Here is a 25,429-nt window from a genome sequence, read left to right as displayed (position 1 = left end):
GGAAGAGACATTCCTTTTAATGGCATCTCGCTGAATGTTAATTATAGTTACATTCAGTTCACAAAGTGTTTTTCACATTTTTGTTGAGGTCTTAACAGGATACCCAAAGCAGTGTTGCAGCAAAATTATTCTGTCTGGTAGTCACAGGTCAAATCCTGTAACTACCTTTCTTCTGCTGTTGTTTGCTGATGATTTACATTCTAAGGTCTCAGTAAAATCTATAAATGAAGAGCACGGGTCAGCACTGAGCAAATACTCATGATATCAGACAAAAAAAAAAAGGATAAAAAAAAAAAAGAAAAAAAATACTCAGAGAATCTTGTCACAGGGTATACCAACACAGTCTACCCAACAGTGGGCTTCAAATAAGTGGTTTAAGAAAATGATTTTATGGTTATTGGCATATTAGCACAAAAGGTCTGAATTAATGGACTGTTGTTTTGTTTTCTACTCAGTTCCCTTGTTACTCCTTCTAATTTACATCTCTAGCGAGTCCAGGGTCCAAGGAAACTTACAGAAGAGAAAAAAATAAAACTGAGAACGTGCTTCATATTTTAAAACTGAAGCATAAACAAGCATTGTAATATATGATTGACACATTACTACCTCACAAATGAGGATTTTGTTTAGGTGACTAAGAGGCAACATAAGTGCATGAAAGCTTTTCTATTAGATTAGAACACTAAATCTAGATTGCCAAAATGGTGCCATACACCTATTTTTCAATTAATTTATTGTCACTCAAAATAGGATTCATTCATTGATACCATGCAGTCCAGTAGTGCAGTGAATTAAACTAGAGGGGAACAGAGAAGATGAGGAGAGCTGAATAGCTATGGCTTTTGGAACTAGGACAGAGCAAAAGTACTAGGAAAGTGATGCAGCTCTTCCATAATGAAGCGACCCAATCTTTCTGCTTTCAAGGAAGGATCCCCTTGGACTGCTATTTTGCAAGTGACTACATGTATCCTGTGTAGCCAGTTTCACTGAGATGATTTCTACTGAATAGCAGCTTCACTACTGAAGCCTGTTTAAATCTAGATTAAACCTATTGTACATGTGTGAAACCGCGTGCTCTCCATAGGTTTGAGAAATAGCAAAAATAATCAGATAATTGTAACTCATGAAGTTTTACGTTGATACAACTCTATCATATCTACATAGCTTATAATGTCCTTAAGTACACCAGGAACTGAAGCCTGGTAATTATAGTTCACCATTTCACTCCTGAAGAAAGCTTAAGCCAAATATTTGGGGGCCAAACCGTTTTTTGGAGGTTTTTTTTATAGATGACAAAAGTACCCAGCAAATGAAAAGTCTCACCTTAATGTTAGTAATCTGTAAAGTACCTGTTACATGGTCTTTACTGACCTTGCTATTAGTATCAGTCAATCTATATACATTCAAATAATAGTAAACACCTATTTAATTCTGAACTTTTGTTCCTTAGGTTTTATTCTTGGATATCACAGGCAGTGGTTGCTACATGCTTTGTACTATGAGTTTGCCAGAATCCACTCTTCTCTTGTAAACATTCATTTTTTCCTCTTATTTTTAACCATCAATAATTGGGTCAGTTAAAATATTTTAAAAAATAACTCCTTAGGAAACTTCCCTAAATTAACTTACTAAAATTCACAGTGAAAGTAAAATTGAAACAAACAACAAATAGTTTATTAGTTTAGCTGAAAGCTTAACTAACCTCTAGATTCTAAAAGAGATCCTTAACGTTTGCATAGCACCACTGATGGCAAATTGCTTATTACTGCTAGACAATGGCCATCACCCCAGGTATTATATGAAATGCTAAACCATCGTTCATATCTTCAGAAAGGATACTTCAGCTGTATGAATGTGTACAAGGCTGTTTGTTCAAATAGATACTTAGGCAGACAGAAGGCAGTGCAAGAGGATGAAAAGCTTTGCATTAGAGAAAATGTAAAAATGGTTTTCCTTACTAAATGTATAAGTCCATTCATGATTTCATGCATTGTTATGTTGTGTGATTCATTCATTAATTTCATGGTGCTCAAAACCATAAAACCTAGTAGGCGAGAAAGATGGTGTTAGAAGAGCTCTTCTCTCCAGTTTAGTGCTCATCGAGCCTTTGGGAAGAGGGCTTCTGTGCAACCCTGACTTCTTATCCACACAAAATACATTCAAGGCCTTCTACCTGTAAGATAGATTAAAACTTGGAGGCTTTTATTGCTGGACTAAATATATATATATTTAAAACTCTCAAAATTATTCCCAAGTGTTCAAAAAGTAGAAGGCTATCATTTCACTTTTCTGTATCCATAGATGAACTTCTATATTCTTTATGTCACATGCATATTATATATATAATAGTTATATATAACATAACTGTAGTTATCTTTATACACTATACAAAGAGATACACAAGGTTAAATTTCTTCACAGGTTTTCTTTTATGGTTTTCTCTGAGTATTGCTATAAAAACTGCAATCCTGGAGGAACGACTTCTGCAAGAGCAAGAATCAGTGCACTCTGAAGGTATCGTGCTCCCTAGTTGGTTTTGTATTTGAAAATGAAAACAGAAGAAATAAATTTCTTTGTTGAACAGGCAGAAAAATATATGGAGAATGTATCCAGGTGTTTCTGCAAGGAGAAAGACAGGAAGTCTAAGAAACAAACCAGAGATATCAAAGGGAAAATGAAAGGAGAAAAAAAAAAAAATACAGCAAGGAGACACAGGCAGTCCAAGAGGAGAAGACAAATTATTCATTTGATATTTGCATTAAAAAGGTAACTGCAGATTTTAATGTATGAAATTATCTGAAATTCCAAGTGAGACTTTGTTTAGAAATATATTTTCTACAATCTCTCAGTGCCTATGGAGGTCTGAAATTTGCTCATGTTCTTTTTGATATTTGTTAAGAAAAGGGAAAGAAAATATTACAGCACCACAAATAAACTGAGAAATTTTAAAACACCTATATGAAGCTATTAGATATAACAAAGAAAAAAAAATCTTCTAGATCAGATAAAGAGCATGTGTAGCTTTATGCACTGAATAAAAGCTTAATTTAACACTAGACATGGTTCTCCACTATTAAACGAACCGCAAAATTATACGTCAATAATTGAAGTGTTGTGTGTGTGCACGTATGTGCTGCAAGTATGTGTAAGGGGAAGATGTGGCATTTAAAAAAGAGCAGCACTTGGTTTCAAGATGAAAAGTTACATCAAGTTACAAAGTTAAATTCTTTTGGGAAATTTACGGAAAATGACACCAAATAAATCCCTGAGCAAATTTATATAAGTTTGCATTTACATACAAGCTGGGGTGCAGTTAAATTTGAAGAACTGAGTTACTTAGGAAATCTACTCTGCTAGGTACAATTAGATCTTAAACAAGGCTTTCTACTATTACTTAAAAACCTGTTAGCTTCAGGTCAGAAGATGTTCATAAACTTCACACAGATCAAGCCACTGCAAGCTACCATAGCTCTGTTGAGATCAGGCAGAGTGAATAGAAATGTTCTTACATTACACAAATAATTAAAAGCGCTCTTGTTATTTCTCCTCACTCACTTCACTCCAGTCAAAAGGCAATTCTCTATATGAATAACACAAAATGATTAACACTAAAAAGCGTTAATACATTAATTCTGAAATGATCACAGTTGTATAAATCACAACAACATGCAGAGAACTATTGTGCCTACATCATTTATGCTTCTTGTTTACTCAAGGTATTGGATAATAGTGTCTCAGCATGCTAAACAAACACAATAAATTTTCACTTATTTTATTCAAGACTGTCTATTGTTACATTCTGAAGAGCACTCGAAGCCTGAGCTAGAGAGCAGTACTTAAAAACAGCAACTGGCTGTCAGTGGTGTAGTTTGTCATTGTTCCACAGACAAAAGGCAGACTGTCACAATAAACAGCATTTATTCATTTCAGATTTGTGGCTTAGGGCTGAGGAAGGGGAGGTGTCATTCGTAGTAATTGTAAAACACATAAATAATAATAGTAGTCTGCAAATCATATATCAAAGAAAACAGTGGGAGATGGCAGTGATGGAGGCAAGAAAATGGATGCTTTCAGCACAACCTAATTTACAGCTCTTTCTAAAAAAATATATTTTTTCTTTCGTAACAATAGAATGGAACGCTTTGTATTAACTGCTTGTGTGGAGAGTAAGCAAGACAGGACATCTAAATCATGACTTTAATGACTTACTTCAAAGAAACTGCTGAGGGGCTTTCTAAATGTGATTACTTCACACGAAACCATTGCTACTTTTATTAACTTAAATTTACTAATTGAAAACCATTTAATACCAATATTGACATCACCTCCTGTAGACTTTTTTTGTTTAAAACCTACAACGTTTTAAAGAAATTAACACTGTTCTAGGACTACTGCTTTTCAAGGAGGTGCTTCCTTTACTCTTAATGAAAGATTTTATAGCTGTTTTTCTGCCTAATCATATATTTTGGGTGATAATTTCACAGAGAGAAATTATAAAGCAAACAAATTCATCTTGTTGAGGTTGGTATTAACATTTTTGAATTTAAGGTAGCTTTCTTGTAAGCCCATCTTGATTTCTGAGGCAGTCCTGGCTCAGCAATACACATTGACTGCATTACGTCAACCACTAGTTAACCTTTTTGAGGTCTGCAAAAATCAGGGAAAAGAAGTAAAAGGAAAATACTCTGGCATATATGAAATAGCGTTTTAAGGGCAACTTCTAATTTACTACTGCTTGACAGAAGCCCCACTTTACCTCATACCACTCCCTACACTGCCCAGAACATTGATAATATTTATTAGAGAGCATCATCTTCTGACATCCCCAGAAAAGACAGATGGACCTGAGCTTTTCTCTGGCGAACCACACAACATTCACCAGCTGGAAACAATGCTCCCTATATAGTTTTTGCCTACAAATCCTTCCCTCCCAGCATGTCTCAGCTTCCATTAAGAAAAAAAGGCACAAAAGGACTGGGGAAAGGGCAGGTACATCCAAGCAACTGATCTCTGAGTTCAGCACAGACCGCTCTCCTGTGACAAATCCTACGTAATTCACCAGAAAGTCACCAAGTTGAGTAAGAGAGATGTCCCGCATTGAAAGAGCGAAGTGTCACATCAGTATTTCTGCTGGTGTTACTGCAGCTGCTGCTGGTTGGGATATAACAGAGAAGCACAATCCAGGAGCCGCCAGAAGGCAACATGCCCAACAGTTTAAGGAGAATATGCAGAACAATGGATGCACATGATCAAATCTAAGGCAAGCTTCAGTGATTCTTCCCTTAATAAGACAAGATTTCTCTTCATTCATTTTAAAATTGAAACAGACACCTCTGATAGCGTAGTCACAATGCGTGAATATATGTGAAAAATAGGACAGCACACGTAAAGCTCTTTGCCTTTAGTATCCAGAGGGAGCAGGAAAAAAAAAAAAAGTGTGCAAAAAAAAGTTTTTGAAACTCATTGCTAGCCATCCTTTTAGGAAAGACTTGCAAAACTAAATAAATACAGAATAATATAGTTAAAACAACATCTAAATGGAAAAGGTACAACTGAGAACTAATTTTAAATAAAGTACGAAAGGAGGAGATTAGTCCCACTGAAAGGGACATTATCAATGCACCCTCAACTACACTGCTTTACAATCCACAGCCAAGTGAGACAGTTCTATCTAACCTTATTGCTAGTAGCAACAAACCACAACTTGAGAATTTCAAGGCAGAATTTATTCAGGGTTACTTATTAGTTTTATTATTTATGTGAAAGCATTATGAAATACAAGTATAACTTCACTTCAATTACAAAGGAAGTATATTTGAATAATGAAAACATTCTCATGTACATTAGCTCTCTATCTGGTTCATAGAGGTTCTCTAGAATGTTTTTTTCCAGACTCCTTTAACGGTTTAACTACACACACACAGATTCACACTACTGCCCTTCCTTTGGGCTTAAAACACTATAAAATCAGTTTAAAATGTAATAAAAAAAGTATTCACATTATGCAGTCCCTCACGTGGACTACTAAGATGTTTAGCTGCTTTCTTCTGTGAATATTCAAAGCTTGCTGTATTACAAAAATCTAGGATTCTGTATTTGAAACAGACTGAATTTTGGGTTTCATTTTCTTGGGTTTTCCCTTTTAAGGAAAGATAAAAATTCTAAATTAACTGTTTTGAAACCTCACACAGTTCTCTTTATTAAGAAATTAAAGCTTGTATAGTATGTCTGAGCATGTGATTTTATCCTGATCTCAGTCAAGCATGTGGTTTTCAAAGCACCCTATACGTACTTATTCAGACTGACAAACACATGCAGTCCATAAAGAGCCATGACAGCCTTCATTCTAATTATACTAGAAAGCCAGCTCTCCAAAAACAAGGCAGACACCATATAACAGGAACAGCTAAACATGGATGTAAATTGATCACAGCGTCACCCACAAACTGTTCATGGCCAGCATGAGACAGTGGACAGTCATTCACATAACACTACAATCACTCTACAGTTAATGCGTGTCACTACTTATTTGCAGGGAAATTTCTGAAACCAAAATTTGCATGGTCTGTTTGGAACTTCCCTGGGCTGAATATCTCGCATTTAGCTTTCTAGCAGGAGTTCTGACAGTAGCACCGCTTGCAGCAAACTGCCACCGTCGTTTGTTCTGCTTCAGTGCTGTTTGACGGTCACAGCCTGTCATGTGGGAAGAAAGCACCACATCTAACCCCCTGTGACAAGGTTTAATCACTTCTGTTACTCCTACTGGCTGTTCAGGCCACCTTGAGGTGTACAGCACAGTCAGAGATGTAAAAATCCTTGCTTGTAAATGAAAAAGGCTAAAATCTGGTTTGATTCGATCAATTGTCTGATAGATAAAAAGAATGAGAGAGATTAGCTAAATAATACAAATGCAGTGCTTGAGATCACTTTTAAACTGCCATATCTTTTGCATCATTAGGAGTATTAAAGTATTTATTTTCCTCCAAGACTACTAGTACTTTTTTGTATTCACATTTTGCATTTCTCATTTCTCACCTCTTTCTATAAAATCTCTGGTATAATACAGATACATACTCAAAATAAGCCGTGTTTGGTGTCCATTAGGTTACACTAAAATGAAGTAAACACTGCATCAAACGGTCTACCTGTTCAAATGCTAATGCTGAGTCAAAGGGTTAGGGGAGGAATTCCTAAAACAAGACGTGTAGAAAGGGGAGATCAAACTTAAGCCCTTCTGCTACAAATCAGCACCAAATAAGTAAACCTTCACTTGTATCTGATCTGTATAATGAAGCTCTGTATGAACTTACACATTTTGCTGTTCCGTATGGAAATCTATGTCCTCATGTTGGTTTTAAGAATGTATTTTTTGAGACTGCTGTCTATGTGCTACCTGAAGTCTAAAAGGCCCATGGGTCAACTCTGCAATCTTTTTTTTCCTGCAGTTAGTTACACATCCTTCTTCAGCAGCCCAAACAGCACAGACACCAGATTTTGCACATTAAAAAATTGGTTTGCTTGAGCTGGTCTTAGTAAGTCCAAGGCCTATTCACAGGGACAAAAAATTGATTTCACTATGAAAACATATTAACCCACCATTAGTGTAGCTTTAGCACAGTAATCTAGTGCTATTAAATTTTAATTACTCCAGCAGGCTAATTTTAAGTAACGATAGAAGATATTAGTGTCAGACTTTCTATAGGAGAGTTACTTATCCTTATGAATATCATGAATACCAGTGCTATTCTAATTGATTGGTATTTGTGAATATCACATCTGCTTTGCATGGAGTGGGTAGAACACAAGGACATCCTGACACAGCAGACAGCATGGTGGATTAATAATGCAGCAAAAAGATTTAAATCCAGAGCTCAAACCCAGTTATGAAAACATCTATGCTAACGTCCATTTTGTAGAACGAGGGCTTGATGTGATGCTAAACAGCCTCTCCTACAGTACTCAGAACTGAATAAAAAAAAAAATTACACAGCTTCTATCACATACCTGAAAATGTTCCTTCAAAATAAGGAGCAAAATTGCCTTAAACAAACAAACAAACAAAACCTACTGCTTTATTTATCACTATTTCTTTGTATTAAGATTAAAATAAACTATTTTAACTGTGCTCCTAACAGATGATTTCAGGTGAAAAAAAACCCACAATCCTGCAACAGAGAATTTTAAAACTTGCAAAAAGCATGCAAGTATGTGTGAATGGATGGCATGTACATTACACAACCAGTTTAATTTTTCATGAAGATTTAATCTAACAGCTGGATTAGTTGTACATTTTCAGATAGAAACACACTTACCAGGGTTTCTTTTGACAATTTGTTTTTTCTAAACTGACCAAGTTGACAGTGAAGTTTCAGTGCTCTCTTGGAATTCTGTTCCGGAATGATCAAATGCCAAGGACACATCTCTCTTCCTAAGGATTTATAGCACTAATGGTACCTTCTATCACTCACCCACATCCCAGTTCAATCTACATTCTTGCTTCCCAAGTACAGAGCAGCTTTGCCATCTGATACTGTCATCTAGATTTACATCACTGAGAGCTTAAAAAATTTTCTGTTAGTAAAGACAACAAATGTCATCTTGTTCTCTATCAGACAATTGTGAAATATCATCTAGGAATAACTAAGACTCTAGCTTTTTCACTGGGTACAGGCAGATACAAGCAAGTTGTTCCACCTAACCCACTGTTAGAACACAGCGCAAGTCAGTACTAACTTAAGGTGAGAAGGAAGGTCACTTCCTCAAATAAAGGTTACACCACATGCTGCCCTTCACACCTTCTGTCCACCTAATTTGAGGTGATGTGCTGCCATCCTCTAGTCTGCTCCTCAGATCGGGATGACAACAAAGCTCAGATCAAAATAATACTGTCCTCTCACACTTAAAGTAAGCTCATGGAATTTGAATACTGGACATCCTTTAAAAAACAAAACAAAACACAAAACAGCTTTCTCAGGTTGTCCAGTAACATGGAATAGGTTCATTCAATAATTTTTATTTTTTTTATTTTTTTTTTAATCACAAGGGAAGAATATTTTCAGTCTTTTTTTCCCCCCAGGGTGTGATATCAACAATAAGACAGATAATAATCCAGAACTTTTAGCTTCACTTCATCTTTTTTAAATAACCCTGTGCAATATTCTAGGCAAGGATATTGATATGAATCTTTGGATATGAATCATAATAGCAGATTTTCACATCAGGTATTTGATTCCATCTCTGAACTCTGAAGCTTCTGCGGTGTGAGTGGCAGCAGGAAATGGCTTTCAAACTCTTCCTAACAGATGGAATAAAATCTGCCAGGTTATTAAATTACTACGCAACTATTTTTAGTTTCCATTTCTAAATCCTTTTTCTTCTTTTGTCGTGTAATATGTCATTGCTAATCAAATCTCAAAAGCACTTCTATTTTGAAAAACTGAGAAGCCTCAACTGGCAATTTATTATCCTTGGCCCTCAGTAGTTTTTGTCACTGCTTTTGTTTTTTTGTTTGGTTTTCTTCAGACATTATGGAGTACTTCCACAAATTTGCTTATTACAAAAAATGGAACAAGTAACTAAAAGCATCAAACAGTTTGTTGGAGCTACAGGCATTATAATGTTTTAATGGTGAGTAATCTAGTGTGAACACCTATCCAGACTGCAGTTTCACATTAAAGACCAGAGTTTCCCGAAAGCCAACAAGTTGAAATGCCCTCCTAATCACTATGAAATCAAACGCAAATTCCTAAGCTGGCTGTGTCAAACCATAGCAGAAATGCAATACATTTTATTTTAAATGAATTGTGCTTAGAATGAAGAGGAAGCTACTTAACTGTTGTGGAAATAAAACCAATTGTTTCCCCCTGTGAACTCCATCACATGGCAGACTTCTTAAGTTACAAAGAATCCTTTGAAGGAAAATTTGCTTCAAATGTTATGGAAAAAAGTCCCTTTGTTCATGTACTGACCTAAGCAGTAACTCTTTTCTTACATGAGATCTATTATAACTACTACTCCAGCTGCTATGCTATTGTACAGAAGAGATGATATAAAGAAGTATTAAACACTGTTTGTTAATATAACCACAGTCAATACTGATACACTGAAAGAAGTGTAATAACTGTAGTGTGATTAAGTGAACAAGAAAATTATGGTTTTACTTGGGGAAAACAATTCAATCAACTAAGCAGAAAAAACAATATGCAAATTGATCACATACCTGATTTTCAGTAGTAAATTAGACAGACTTCTTCATATTGAACATGGAAATGAAAGACTGAAGAGTATAATGAGAGACAGTACTGTATATTGAAGACCTGTGGCTTCTAGAAGCCGCACTGGTTTACTTCACTACCACAAAAGCAATGGAAAATCATGGAAACTCCATATTTTAATCTAGCCCTCTAGAACCTGATAACACAGAATACTTTTATTCAGAACACTTTGTCTCAGCTATAAAAAAAAAAAAAAAAAAAGAATAAATATACCAATGGATGAAGTTTCTAATTCCTATCAAAAGGGAAAATGTACACATCTCAGTTAAGTTAAGGAATGGAGTATGTTGAGCATTGTTCCAGGCATGTAAATTGAGATAACTGTGCAAAGAGAACAATATTGCATGATTTCTTAGTAGAGATAAACATTATACTTTAGAAAAGTTAACTACATTGGTTTTGCTACCCTAATTTTTATTATATATAGCAACCTTTGTAATATAAACTGTACGTATATATAACATATGAATATATCATATTAACAGAAACGTAGATTGCTCTGAAAGTAATGCCTCATTTATTTACACTAGAAATAAAAACTAGAACAGACACAGAGCATAACAGCACTATTTGACAGAGCAAAGTGTCAACTACAAAACAGTATTTTTCAGAGTCACCATCATTAGCAGGGCATTTTCACCAGCAATGAATAAGAGCCTCCATGCCATGCTTGTACAAATCTACATCAGTGAAGGTGACTCACTATCATCACTGCTGAAAGCACTCGCTGTGCTCCCATCCACTGTTTGGTCTCCAGAAACATACAGCAAGCCTCAGTCAGTGGGTGCCATTTCCCTCCCCCCACATAGCGAAACTCAGCAACACACCTTTACTTCATCCACACTTCTATTTCAGACACCATTGTGTCAGACTGCCCCTTTGCTGCCATCTACCATGCGGCAATAAAATGTAATAAAGTACTGGTGGGAACATTCAATCTTTACTGCAGTATCACCACCATCCACCTCTGACATGGTGTATACAAGTGCTGCTTTGATATTAATGCCTCTTATTTTACACTGGCCTACAGATAATACACACACATATCAAGGAAACAATGAAAATGCAGGAAAAATATTAGAACTCATGACATACTGTTTTTAACATTTTCACTAGTTACAATATTTTCAATTTCATACTTTGTAGCAAAGAAATGTAACAGGAGCTCACACATTCTTGCATTTTTGTCGTGCCCTCCCCCCCCCCCTTGACTTCTTCAATGTTTAAGGAAAAAAAATGATAGAAATTGCAATATGTATTTTCAACAATTGGTCTAAGAGATGAATTTGAAGAGCTTTATAAATGAGGTGTCTTCAGGAAAGGTGCCAATAAGGAAGAATGGAAAGAAAAATTATGCTTTCAAAATGTAAAGAGATAATAACAAAGCCTCCAGTAAATGCAAGGCTCCCAGGAATGAGGAGTTTCACAAAGCATTGACTTTAATTACTGCACATTAATTCTGTCCAGTGAAAAGAAAGATTTTAGAGAAAATTTGTTCCAAATTCCTCAAGGCTGCATGTCTTCTGTTTATTTTAGTAAAGATAATAGCAAAACAGCATCCTTCAGATCTCCCAAAAACAATCTTTGTAATCTGTCATCTAGGTATGATAATAAACAGAAAAAACAAACAAACAAACAAAAAAAAAAAACACAAAAAACTCTTCTTAATAGCATCTGCAACAAAATATTTTAATATGGGAGTAGTTATGTCTACAGAAATTATAATTTGTAACTTTTTATCATTTTAAAATGCAATGTTTTTACAGTTATTGTAATATGATATAGCATTGTTTAAATTACAGCTTAACAATTCATTCCTGCAGCATTCAGTGGCACTGGGCCTTTGGCCTTTTGCCTAACAATACACTAGACAAGAATTATTACATTGTAATTCACACCCTGTCATGCCTTATTGCTTAATTAAAGCACAACCCTTCATGACATGACAAGCAATTTGACTGTTACCATAATAGATTATTATCCCACCTAACATATTTTAGTGTTACTGTCTATTCTATTCTGTACATGCCCTGAAAATTATCAGAACAAATGTACACATAATTCTTCCTTTATCTGTAAAGTGTGAAGAATACGTATAGGACAAGTAGTTCAGAATTACAGTTGTATTTTTCGTTAGAGCTGTACCTTTAACAAACTGCTGCTTTTGTTTTGTTTTGTTTTCTTTTGTGTGCCACTTTGCTTCGCCAATTACTGCTTGCAAGAATACTAGGATTCAGACCTCTGATTAATTGGTTGCTTATGTATTTGTTATACTTCTTAGTTAAGATACTCTGCGCTCAACATTAACCAACTCACAAAACATATTTTTCAGAACTCATTTGTTTACTAGGATCTCTCACTCTGATGTTTCTCATGTTCAAACTCAATAATATAGAAAACCAAGTATTATTAAAAAACATCAGATTACAAGGTGAAATTCCAGCCTAGTAATAGTTAATGTAAAAATTCACTAACTTACGTTAAGTCTACGAGGTGAAATAAAAACATGTTACCGGCTATAAAAACATGCTTTGACATTCCAGCTTGCAATATAATTATTTTAATTATTATTCATTATTTTATTAATGCCTCCACACTGCCTGAGAGTGCGAGATACAACACAGCCATTTTGGCTATTAATAATCCTTTTCACAAGTAGAGTTCAAAAATAAAATATGTAACCACAGAACTCTAAAACTGCGTTAACAAAAACCTGGATTTATAGAGAAGAAAGAGGCAACACATTTTTAAAAGGATTAATGCAGAAATCATGTGCCTCATACCTGATAGATGTACTACAAGTTTCATATAACATCAAGGTACAATTTAATAAGGTTGCACGGAACTCTGTACATCTGCAAGGTGACTGGGCTGTCCCTGGAACTCTCTGCTATGTCTATGAAATGACTGTGATATAACTGAAACAGCTGCAGTCTTTGATCATATGCTGGCAGCATATGTACAGATGCAGAATATATAATAAAGGTGCACTTTATTAACTTGACTGATGTTCTGTTATTACACTGGTTCCAAAAGCCAAAGGAGAGCAGCCACTACCATGTAGTCTTGAGAATCATTTATTGTTGCAACATTTCAAAATGAAATATCTATCATCAGTGTCTAATTCATTCTCAAAAGCAAGAGGTATATATTGTTGTTCATCCCTGGAGGCATTGGATGGGACTTTGATAACCTGGTCTTGTGAGACAGGGGTCAGAACTGGATGGTCTCTAAGGTCCCTTCCCAACCAAATCACTCCATGATTGTGACTATAATTGTTCTCTGTTGATTTGACATTTGCTATGATCTTTAAAGCTGGTGCTATAGCTAGAAGTATTCTTTCTAATCACAACAAAATACATTTAACTACAGTTTAAAACAGTTGTCAATATTCTGAATGTATGGGTATATTTTCTGGTAATAAATACCTGGCAAAAACAGTTTAGTGAAACTTACAGCAAGCTAATGTATTTGGTAACTATAAAACACACAAGTTCTGCAAACATGATAATAAAGTTAGATCCTGCCAAGTTAGTGGCTGTATGATGTTGCACAGAAGCACCTCTTAGAACCTCTTTCTGTCCAATACCTGCCCTTCCAAATTCTGGTTTTAGCTTTCCCTTCAATTCCTTTCTCTATAGCCTTTGTGCTGCAGGTGGGAAGTAAATAGCTTTAACTGCAACAAAGGCGGCTGAAATCTTTAAGGAAGACATAGCTGACACCTAACATAAAATGTCCTTTTGTTACTAAAGGCCAAACAGCCTTTCCTTCTTTGCTCAACTTCAACACATGCAGACTGGAGAATCCCAGCAACACCTGGTTTTCTCTCAAGTTCCCCTCTTGGAGATTGACCCAGAAACAGAGACTCAAGAAACATTACTGGGTTCCAGAGTATCCTGATGTATTCTTTTTGGTTGACAGGTGGGTGTAAAAAGGTATTTCAGATTTGTTTGCAAAGTAGTGTATATTACTACAGATATCTTCATTTAAGAAGGACTAGAGAAAGCAAAGTTTTATCTGTTCTTTACTACTGCATTTTAAATCACATGGGATCCTCTAGAAGGTGAGCTCTTTCCCTCAGATCAATTATGGAGGCACATGAGAAAAAAAAAAAAAAAAACACATCTGATTCTGAGAGAGTAAAACAGAAAATGGAAAGTAAAAACACAAAGAGAGCAGAAAGGTGCTATGAAATGGGTACTCTGAGAAAATGCTGGTAGCAAATAGAGCCATGCCTCTGAGAAACAGAATGGAAGAAACTTTTCTGGAAGGGCTCAGAAGGGAGTGCATTGCTTGTCCTATTCTGAGAAAGCCAGGGAAGCAACTGGACAAGGAAGAGCAACTGACTTGTGAAGGCACATAGACTGATTCATAAACTCTCTCCATGTAGTCTTTTTCTGAATTTCCTCACTTAAAAATAATTCAATTTGTTCTCAGCAAAACATTTTAGCCTGGACAATTCAGGGTCTAATCAGCTCTTAACCAAGGGATGAAAAGATTCAAAGAAGAAACAAATCAGCCATGAGTTTCCATGATGACTGTGCATGAAGTCACCAGCAGAGTTTTTGAACAAACACCAGCCTAGGAAATACATTATATCTCAAGCTTCTCTGGCACTCTTCTTCAGAAGCAGCAGTAGGTGACTGCACCTGGTTACCACTGCTGGTTTTTTGTTTTGTTTGTTTGTTTTTTAAATTCAATGTAGGTTCTTACACTCCACATCAAAACTACCCAGATTCAAAGACTTTGAGAGTTTGGTAGGCAGGCATTGATATTTCTTCTGTGGTAAGCATAGATTTAAATTATCCCTCACAATGTTCTGAGCAGGCCAAGTTTCAAGCATAAGTTAAATAGTCTCTAAACAACAAGTACATATCTGTTTACACTATTGTCCATCCCCATAAATCCATCTAGATGAAAACAGCTATATCTGTTTCCACTTCAGAGTTAAAGATATGTCAATAAGTATATGATCTTATCCAATACGGTTATTTGCCAAGGAAGCATAATTCCACTAACACACCAACAAACAGTAGGCTTATTAACAGAACCTTAAAATAATCTCTCTGAAATGTTTAAATGTTCTTACTCCCATTTAACGCTTTCATTCATTTCTAGAAAACAGTATAGATACAAAATAAATGTAAAATATAAATATTGAATCTGGACTTCAAAATCTGATGCCTGTTTCAAGAGCTCAGTTTTCACTATTTCTTGTAATCAGAAATGTGTATTATAAATAAGGAATAATTTTATTTTAGACTGTTTGAAAGTTATCTAGACACTCAGACAACAAATCAGCCAAAAGCTGATTCCCAAGACAGAATAAATTGTCATTATACCCTGGATTACTGTTTAAACCCTAGAGAAATCCTTCTACAGACATATGCTTAGCCTCATTTCCAGTTTTTTCCCCGTGACTGCTTCTAATACTTATATGTGACATTTGCAATTGAATTCCTCTGCCAAATATGCTCATATATTCTAGCACGTCTTCTTGGTTCCTCTCAATCCACTGTGTTCTTATCAGTATCTTCTGGTTTCAGTGGAGTTCAGCTCAGAAGTCAGTATTCAGTGACTTCATCTTAACTAATTCCATAATAATACGGTTAAAGGAAATTTCTATTAATAAAGTACTATATTGAAACCTAGGAAAAAATGATTGCTGAATACTATACAAACTGTGCTTCAAACTGCAGGTAAAAATCAAGAAAACATTTACGGATAAAATACTACTCAGAAACAGCTAAATATCTTGTTTTAATATCAAATTACTTTGATTTACAAAACATATGTTCCCATGCAACACCATTTGGGATCCCTAGTACTACCCAATGATTTGAAATGCATACTTTCTTTTCAATAGTGCATACTATGTGATTATTCAGGTGTATGTCACCGAATTAAACAAAAAAAAACCAAACCAACAACTAATGTTCATAGTAAAGGAAACCTAAATACTGAAGAAAGGAGTTAACATCCATGGTAATAAAATATACACTAGCACTGAAGATTTTCCCCCTCAGAAAAATATAGATGACAGCAAAATAACTTCTCTTATGCTGGTCTGTTCACCTACCTTTTCTGATGAGTTGGCTGCAGAAAACTGTAGAAGTAGAAAGCTCAATTAGTGTAAATTATGTATCCTTGGATGTCAATCATTACTGGTGAGAGGTGGGACTTCCACGATCTCTGTGCATTAATTAAGAGCTCATCTCAGCAGAGTAGTCATTCCACCTAAGGACCAAAAATAAGTTTTAATTAGAGTCTAGAAGACAGTATGTCATACATATAAAACTAATTCTTTAGCAATAGAAGGATAGGCAAAAAGCTCATAAAGCAGCTTTAAACCAGTTTCAGATCACCCAAGAAAGACAGTGGTCACAATCCAGTAATTAAGAAGGAATCAATTATCTCTATCCAAGAATGAGGGCTCACGCTACACTCCAAAGGAGGCAAACTCTAAAGTAGAGATCATTCCCCTGTGGCTGCCAGCCCTTAAATGAGGTTAGGGAGAGACAGAGCAAGGGTCCACCTCTTCCAGTCACACAGGTGAATTGCTTCCACCTGTGCTCCCAGAGCTGGCTACACCCCTTCACCAGCTGCACAGTCACTGGTTCAGGCCATGACCTAACATTTCCCATACACTCCACCTCCTCACAACATGAACCAATGACTGATCATATCAGGGTCAAGCTACCCTTTACAGTCTCGTTATAATTACAGTTGTGATGGAGACACAATTTGTCACAACACTGGTATTATTCCATGTTGTGACATGAAGAGTCCACATTTTTCGGTTATATGTACTTCTGGCTTCTTTTGCACAAGATGTTCAAGAAGTCCATCATTACATGCCACTAAAGAACAAAATGATGTTCTAATTCATTGACACTAGAACCCCTCCTGCTTCTGCTTCTGTCAGTCAGGAGGGCTGCAGCCCTCAGGGGGAACAGAATAGATGTTTAATTGGTACTGAGAGAGGCAGATCTGCCCTCTATGGTTAAATACACGCCACATTCCTGTCCTGCATCAAAACTTCACCTAAACAGGGGCGCATACAGGCCTTTTATACCTCCCTCCTGTCATGATATTGACAGTTGAATGATTTTATCAAGTACCGAAGGGGGAGGGGAGCTTCTGATCTGCCAGATAAATATAATTAATGGAGTATGTATTATAATTTCTGATGGCCACGTGCCAATTACTTATGGCACTACCATACTTTCTCCCTTCTAATATTCTCTCTCTTGATACAAGTAGTCTGCACCATCCTGGCCCTACTCACACTTCTCAAGGCCATCTTACCCTGTAGGTTCCAGATTCTAAGTTCTCAAGGGCAGGGAGCAGAAGATGATTTTTCATCCCAACTTTCAATCATATATCACTTCCCTTAATTTGGATCCTAAGGGGGGAGGCTCAAGCTGTTTGCAACACACATTGCGTCTGCCATCTCTGGGCCTTCCATTCAGCATTTTGTGTAGTCTCTTAGGTCTACCTCTGCAAGGTCTGGGAGTCCAGCTTCAGAGCAGCTGTTAGAATGCCACCATACAACTCTATTAATCCCATTCCCATTGAATTAAAAAGCAGATGGAACTACCATTCAAAGTCAATTTCCTCAGTCCACTTTTGTACCATTCTTCCTGTGAAGTACATATCCCGGTCACTTTCAATGACTTGAGGTGTCCCATATGCTGCCATTAATGCAGTTAACACCTTGATGATATAGCTTTAATTAGTTTTTGGCTTGCATTAATCGACTTGCTGTGTTGACACAGGTCAAGACATGCCCAGCCCCTTCAGATTCTGCAAGGGGACCTAAGTAGTCAACCTGTCACCTCTGCAGAGGATGGCACCCTGTGGCAAGATGCCCTGTTGCTTCTGTGAGTGACAGAGGTCCCCTCTTTTAACAGCAAAGATACGTGACTCCACTGCTCCAGATGGGTGACCCAGCATGCCACTGCTTGGGCTTTGGCCAAACCTGTTTTAGGAACATGTGATAGATTTTTCACCCACCCCTGAATAGGTATCATTCTTTTTCACTTCCATCTCCACTGTTTCTGTTGGATCTACTACCTACAAAGCGGAGTGGGTGGCCAATAACTGCTTCACAATCAAGCTATACGTTTCTTCTGCTCCATGCCAAACCTGACACCAGAACCCAGCTGGGGGTGTGGATGGAACCCAGACACTGCCACAAACCACACCCAACCCTTCCCAGGTTACACACACATCTAATTTGGCAGGTAGGGTGGGATTCAATATATTGAGTGCCAGCTAATTTGGCGTGCTGGAAAGTGTGTTGTTTCATCCATGACTGGCCCTTCTTAATTCATACAGAGATCTCAGGACATGTGCAAATTGGAGTATAAGGTCCTCCAGTATCCCAGGGTGTTCAAAAGTTCTTGTAGCCATTCTGCTGTAGTTGGTATTGGAAACACCTGAATTTTATCAATAATGGCACTGGATAAGACTTCAGTCTTCTCTGATCAGATGACTCCCAAAAACCTCACTGACAATTGAAGTCCTTGAACCTTTTGTGAGTTGGGAGCTCACCCTTCTTCTTGTAGGTATTTTGACAGTGAACCTACTGTTTTTTCAACCATTTCCAAAGAAGCAGAAATCAGCATTAAGTCATCAATATAATGATACAATTTGACATTATCTGGCTTATCCCACTCCACCAAGTCACAGGTACCAAATTACAGCAGTACACTGGTGAATGTACATACCATTGTTGTAAGACCTGAAAGGTCCACTGCCTATCTTCCCATGTGAACGCAGACAAATCTTGTGATACTTTAGCCATGGAAACATTGAAGAATACATTAGCCAAGTCTAGGACACAATATTAGGTTTCTAATTCCCTACTGAACGTGACCAGGAGAATGATGACACTGGGTACTGCCACGTGAATTTGTGGGTTGACCATGCTGAATTCTGTACAGTCGACTGTCATCTGCTAGGTTCCATCTGGTTTCCAGACCAGCCATATAGGAGAATTATAGGGGCTATATGCTGGTCTTCTGATTCCCACCTATTCCAATTCTTGTACTGATCAAGTGATTTTTTTCCTGACCTCCTGGGAATCTATACTGCCTCATATTAGTGATCTGGCATGCCAGTATATTATCAGCCATGAGTTGAAAAATCCTTTGTTCTTGTTCAGCCACCTGGCTGTGGCTGTGCAGGTACCCTATGGCAGCTGCCATTTCTTACATGGTATTAGACATCATCTAACCTCCATGACTGTGGCAGAATCCTGTCCAAAGTCCTGATACCCTTCCCCCTAAAGAAGGAAGGTGGAAAGCATTGCTTTTCATTTCATTGCCTTCACATGTATAAGAGCACATGGTTGGGTTGTTTATTAATCTTATTGAATTACACCCCCACCTATACAAGGTCATTCTACATTTGCCTGTGAGAAACTCTCAGAGTCGCTGACTTTGGAATCCTCAGGGGAGGTCTTTGGGCTTGGAGTACTGACCTCAGGAATTCCCTTTTCTGTATTGCTCAAATATTACGCTTTGATCTAAGGCACTCTTTTTCTTCAAGGTTGGCCACTAATTGAGCAGACTGTTGAATTACTGCCTCATATTTAGCTCCTAGACATAATTCTGGTGTTCTTTCATAGAATTCCATAAATACTGAGGATGGGTGCATCTATTTTTTTAAGCCATGTCAGTCAACAGTGTGCCATAAACCACTGAATTAAGGAATGATTTTCCTCATTGTCTACAACAGTGGGGTAAAACCTTCGCCTCAGTGCTGACTGTATTATGATGGAGGGAAGTTTGGAAATTTCTGGCCCATTTACCATGACACTTTCTGTTCCCATAGTCTCAACAACCAGGCCAGGATAAATTCCCTCGGCCTTTGCCAGAGCTGAACTAACTCTGTCATTTCAGAGGCCTCCTATGTCCGTGCAGTAACATGCACTGTACTTTGACAGGAAGCCACTCTTAGGGTGGTACCCCCATAGGTCTTTTTTGGATTTAATTATTTGAGAGACTAATTGCTGGATTTCTAAAGATCTGGTTCCAGAGTCTCTAGTTCAGATTTTTTAGAATTCTCTTCTCTGATAATATCATGGCCATAAGGGTCCACCACATTCATGACAGACAAAGCTATGACTAGTTGTATTGCATTAGTTTGGGTAGGTTTACTCATCAATCCAGAAATCTTATTTTTTTTAATTTGTTTAATTCGCATAATAGTTGATATTGATCCTCAAGATGTTCCAAGATACTTGCATGATTTAAGGCCATTAACAGAGGCCAGACTATGGAGAATGCTGCACATGGCCTTTGTTCATCAAAATATCTCCCCCCCCCCCCCCCAAGCGCTCAAGATATGCTATCATTTGAGCTGGGGAGCTGGTGATGCTCTCCACATGCCTTAACAGGTGCTATTTTTCTACTGTAGAACCCAGCTTCTGCCATGGAGAGCCTAGGAGACCCAAGATGTGTCTAGGTAATTCCTTTTTCAGGGAAATGGGTTCCCCCATCCAAACCAACCTGCTAGACCCTTTAACAAAGCTATATCAGAATTTATATTGCCTTTGGTAGGTGCTCCTGCCTGGCTCACCAAACATAAGGATACACAATAACAGAAAGCACCTTTAAACCAGTTTTGGTGCACCAAAGAGGTCAGAATCCAGTAATTAAGAAGGAATCAATTATTCTTATTCAAGGATTGGAGCTTATTCAACACTCCAAAGAGGTGATCTCTGAGTAGAGAGATCCTTCCTTTGTGACTGCCAGCCCGTAAATGAGGTTAGGGAGAAATAGAGCCAGGGTCCACCCCTTCCAATCACACCAGTGAACTGCTTCCACCTGTGCTCCCAGGGCTGGCTACACCCCTTCACCAGCTGCACAGTCACTGGTTCAGGCCAACACTTAATAATTCTCATACAAGGAAAAAAAAAAAAAAAAAAAAGTAATAGGACATTATTAATAACAATGAGAAGGGCACAAATTTCTGGCTTTCACTTAACTTTGCAATATGAAAGACTTTCAAAAAGCCTGCCTGAAATACTGGGCAAATTCTGAAGTGCTACATGGACAGTACACAAATTTTAGCCAAGTTGAATGAATACCAACAATATTATTTGACTCCTGTCAAATTATTAATGCACTATCTGACTGCAGATGCAATAGGCAAAATAATGCCAAGTCAGCAAAAGGAGATGAATGGAGTTGCACAATGCATCAGATTCATTCACCAAGTCATGCAAGACACAGGCAGTTGTTGGCTGGCCTCCGATGCGTCAAGGCTCAGGAGAGGTTAAAAACTAGCTGGGCTAACTAGTGTCAGCTTCCTAAGAGAGATTTGCCTGTGGAATGATTTAGCTGAGAACTATCAAATAGTCTGCTGAGGACTCTCTAGAGAAATAATGTATAAATAATTAATTACATACCATTTGTAAATTAGAGGAAAGAAAACAAGTTCATGAAGCTGGTCTGAAAAATAACCATCAGCTAAAAATCTGGTATGAAAAGGGTAAAAGTTTACCAAATAAGTTTATATTCTAGAGAACAAGATGAACTTTTTTGTCAATGGTTGAAATAAGAAACACAAAAGACAAAATGTCAAAACAACAAACAGACTGTTCTGTAAAGGATTAGACAGAAAAAAATAAAAAGGCTTACTTCCCCTATGGAAATAGAAAAGACAAAATACAAAAATGCTGTTTCAGCACTGCAAATACAGTTATGAGAGTATGGAAGCTAACATAAACATTACATGATATAATTAATAATTGTAAAGAAGTCTACTGCAGAGAAAATAGAACAGAAAATGATGGCATGTCAAAAAGACAAAGAGATTTACTAAGCATTCCAGAACAATAGAACAAGTGTTAAGACCTTTTTCATTGCTACTATATTTCATGGTCTTTTATGGAGGTATTGGTAAACACCTTTAAGAAACGGATATTTTTCTCAAATACCTGTTTCAGAGGCATAAGTGATAAGTTCCCTTCCTAATCAATATACCTGACACGTAATAAACAACAACAGCAAATACAGCAACAACAACCAAAAAAAAAACAAAAAAACACACACACACAAAAAAAACCAAACACAGAAACAACCCATAGCTGTTGCAGGTATATTGTTTAAGTTCCTATTTAGAAGAAAATGACGTGTGATAAAGTAACGCACACGTGATGGAAATAACATAGAGAGGAAACAGCTGTCTTCTAAAGACATTCAGTAAAATATGAACAATAATATATTATTGCCTTCAATAATATATGAATTTTAATGTAATTAATGTTTTTAATAGTTCTTCTTAATGCTTTCTTATGGATTTTTCCAGTCATGACCTGTTTTGCATACAGGCATTAAAGTGCCCGCCACAGTTTTCCAAGTGGGAATATTACTATCTTCAGTAGATGATTTCAGCAAGCAGAAGGAATATAAAACAATTAAATATGATGGCAGGACACAGTAATACATCCTTTGAATGCTGCAACTGAAACTCATATTTCTAAAGTTCCGGTATTTATCTTGTGAATTGTTTCTGAGGTATTGCAGTACCACACAGAATATATCCTACTGCTATGGATATATGCATATTATTAGATCTGATATATCTACTTCTGTGAAGAATAACTTGGGTCTATAAAATGACAGATTTCTAGAAGGCCATGTTTAATACAGGCTGATTTCATGGTAAATATTTCTAAACAGAAAGGAAAATGAATTTATCAGAGTTGGTCACTTGTATTCTCTCAGCTGAAGTAAAGCAGTAAGTCTTGTGACCTGCCATCACCTGCTATTCATGCTCAGCGCATTTCTCATCAACCACTTCTCTTGAAGAAAACAGCAGAAATAACAGACACACTACATTCCAGAGCAGATAGAAAACCTTTGTTCCTCCAGACAATTACATGAGTTTTATAATGGTTTGTTTGCTGTTAGTCACAAGGGAAAATACCAAGAAGTGAGCCAGAGGACTGCCTGTCAGCACTTCTTAACCTCCCTGTTTCATAGCTGCTCTACTGCTCTTTCCAAACCTCACACTCCAGCCTAATGCTTTGGAAACCAGCCATAAAAAGGCTAACACAGACAACAAAAAGCTAGATGATCCACTGAACTGTGACTGAGATTTTGTGACCTGCCTGAAAGCAACCCAGATTCAGCAACAAGACTGCTAATAATCAGCTCTCACCAAGAGCCTGGCAGAATATCAACACTTTTACTAAACACTTGACACAAAAGTTGCTGAAAGCCACAAGATACTATGTATTATCATTAATGTAACTTCTAAGGGTAGACTGATTCAAAAAAAAAAAAAAAAAAAAAAAAAAAAAAAAAAAAAACACAAAAAAAACCAAAAAAAAAACAAAAAAAAACAAAAAAAACCCAAAAAAACCTGAAGTCAGAAATAGCAATCCCAAAAATGTTTCCTCACAGGGAAGGCTATAGCAATCAAATAACATTGCACAGAAAATGAAAAAGAGGAGCAAGACAGTCCTGATGCTCTGCTTAGGAAGAGATAAAATTACTTCTGACAAGTTCTTGACAATACCAGGTAAACCATTCGCAGGTACACCAATAGTCATTTACAAAAAGAAAATTCCAACTCACCCAGCTGGTAAAGGAAACCTCTGGCTCTACAGCACTTCTCAGAGCGCAAATCAAGTTCCAAAAATACTCTCCCTCCAGTGGCTGACCTTTATATAAGCCTGGGGGGCCTCCACTCTGGTTCCACCCCTTCTGGTCACCTGTGGAGCACAGGTGCAATCAATCTGCCTGCGCTCCCTGGGCCAGCCACAGCCCTTCACCAGGTGCTCAATCAGCAGCTCAAGCCAGGATCCAACAGTTCCCCTACACCTGGTCATTTTTAAATTCTTTAACGAAGCCTGAAAGTTTAAAGTCTTGTCCAAGGTTTCCTCTGTGGTCAACAAAGTTTTCATCTTTCAGCTTAGAAAGGAATGTGGACCACCAAGGCAAATAGCTTGGACATATTGACAAATGCTGAATTTCAATTTAATAGAATCATAGAACGGCTTGGGTTGGAAGGAACCTCAAAGATCATCAAGTTCCAACCCACCTACTGTGGGCAGGGCCACCAACCTTCACATCTAATACTAGACCAGGGTGCCCAGGGCCCCATCCAACCTACGCTTAAACACCTCCAGGGATGGGAAATCCACAACCTCTCTGGGCAGCATTTCCCCGCTATCTCTTGGTAAAGAGCTTCTCCCTGATATCCAACATAAATCTTCCCTCCTACAACTTAAAACCATATCCCCTTGTTTTGCTGTTATCTACCCTTTCAAAGTGTTGGCTCTCCTCCTGTTTGTAGGCTTCCTTTAAGTACTGAAAGGTTGCAGTGAGGCAACCCTGCAGCCTTCTTTTTTCCAGGCTGAACAAGCCCAGCTCCCTCAGCCTGTCTTCATAGGGGAGGTGCTCCAGTCCCTTGATCACCTTTGTGGCTCTCCTCTGGACCCTCTCCAGAGCTCCCTGTCTTTCTTGTATTCTTGCCCCAGGCCTGGATGCAGTACTCCAGATGGGGCTTCACAAGAGCTGAGTAGAGGGGAGCAATCACCTCCTTCTCCCTGAATTAACATTCATAATCTCCATCAGCTGCTTCTGAAATAGCAGTAATGTCATAAATATTTATGCAAAAAATAAATACAAGTACACAAAGCACTGAAAAAAAAAAAATATATATATATTTACAAAATATAAAAGTACTACTAAAAAAAGAAAATTTAAAGGAAGTTTAGTAATAGCAAAAGAATTCACTCAACAATTTCTCCATGGGTACCATTAGATCAAAATCTCTTACTGAAATCCATCCATTTACCATACAACATTGGAGTCACTTTGAAAATGATTCCATTGCAGTCAGCAGCACCCAAGTTGAGGATGGAAGTTATTAATCAGACTGCCAGACCACACTGCTTTCTACTGTGAAGACAACCACTACTGTTGACTAATGAGTAAGAGAAAAATGTCTTGAACTAGGGCACACCTGCACGTGATAACTGATTTCAGCATTTTGCTGCCTCATTTTGCTACCCAATGAGCCTTTCAAGTTGTCAAATGTCTTTCAACTTTTTAAAATCCCTATTTTTTTATTTAGTTCATATGAACAAAAGAGATATATCATAAGCATAATGAGAAAATACAAATTTTAAT

The 25,429-nt window shown here is 37.2% G+C and overlaps 1 protein-coding gene across 12 annotated transcripts in view; it reads right to left on the bottom strand.

The window, feature by feature from the left end:
- The window catches only part of TENM3 (teneurin transmembrane protein 3), a 696,676-nt gene that overhangs the window by 558,144 nt on the left and 113,103 nt on the right, over positions 1-25,429 (bottom strand). For all 12 annotated transcript variants that reach the window (XM_052683284.1, XM_052683286.1, XM_052683287.1 and 9 more), the window contains one exon: positions 16,354-16,511. The gene's annotated coding sequence lies outside the window, so the exon portion shown is untranslated. The remainder of the gene's footprint in view (positions 1-16,353; positions 16,512-25,429) is intronic.

Source organism: Tympanuchus pallidicinctus, unplaced genomic scaffold, assembly GCF_026119805.1.
Source record: "Tympanuchus pallidicinctus isolate F22 unplaced genomic scaffold, pur_lepc_1.0 scaffold2, whole genome shotgun sequence".
In the NCBI taxonomy this organism is placed as follows: Eukaryota; Metazoa; Chordata; class Aves; order Galliformes; family Phasianidae; genus Tympanuchus; species Tympanuchus pallidicinctus.
The sequence above is the reverse complement of the archived record's forward strand: the minus strand, read 5'-3'. Positions and strand labels throughout refer to the sequence as shown.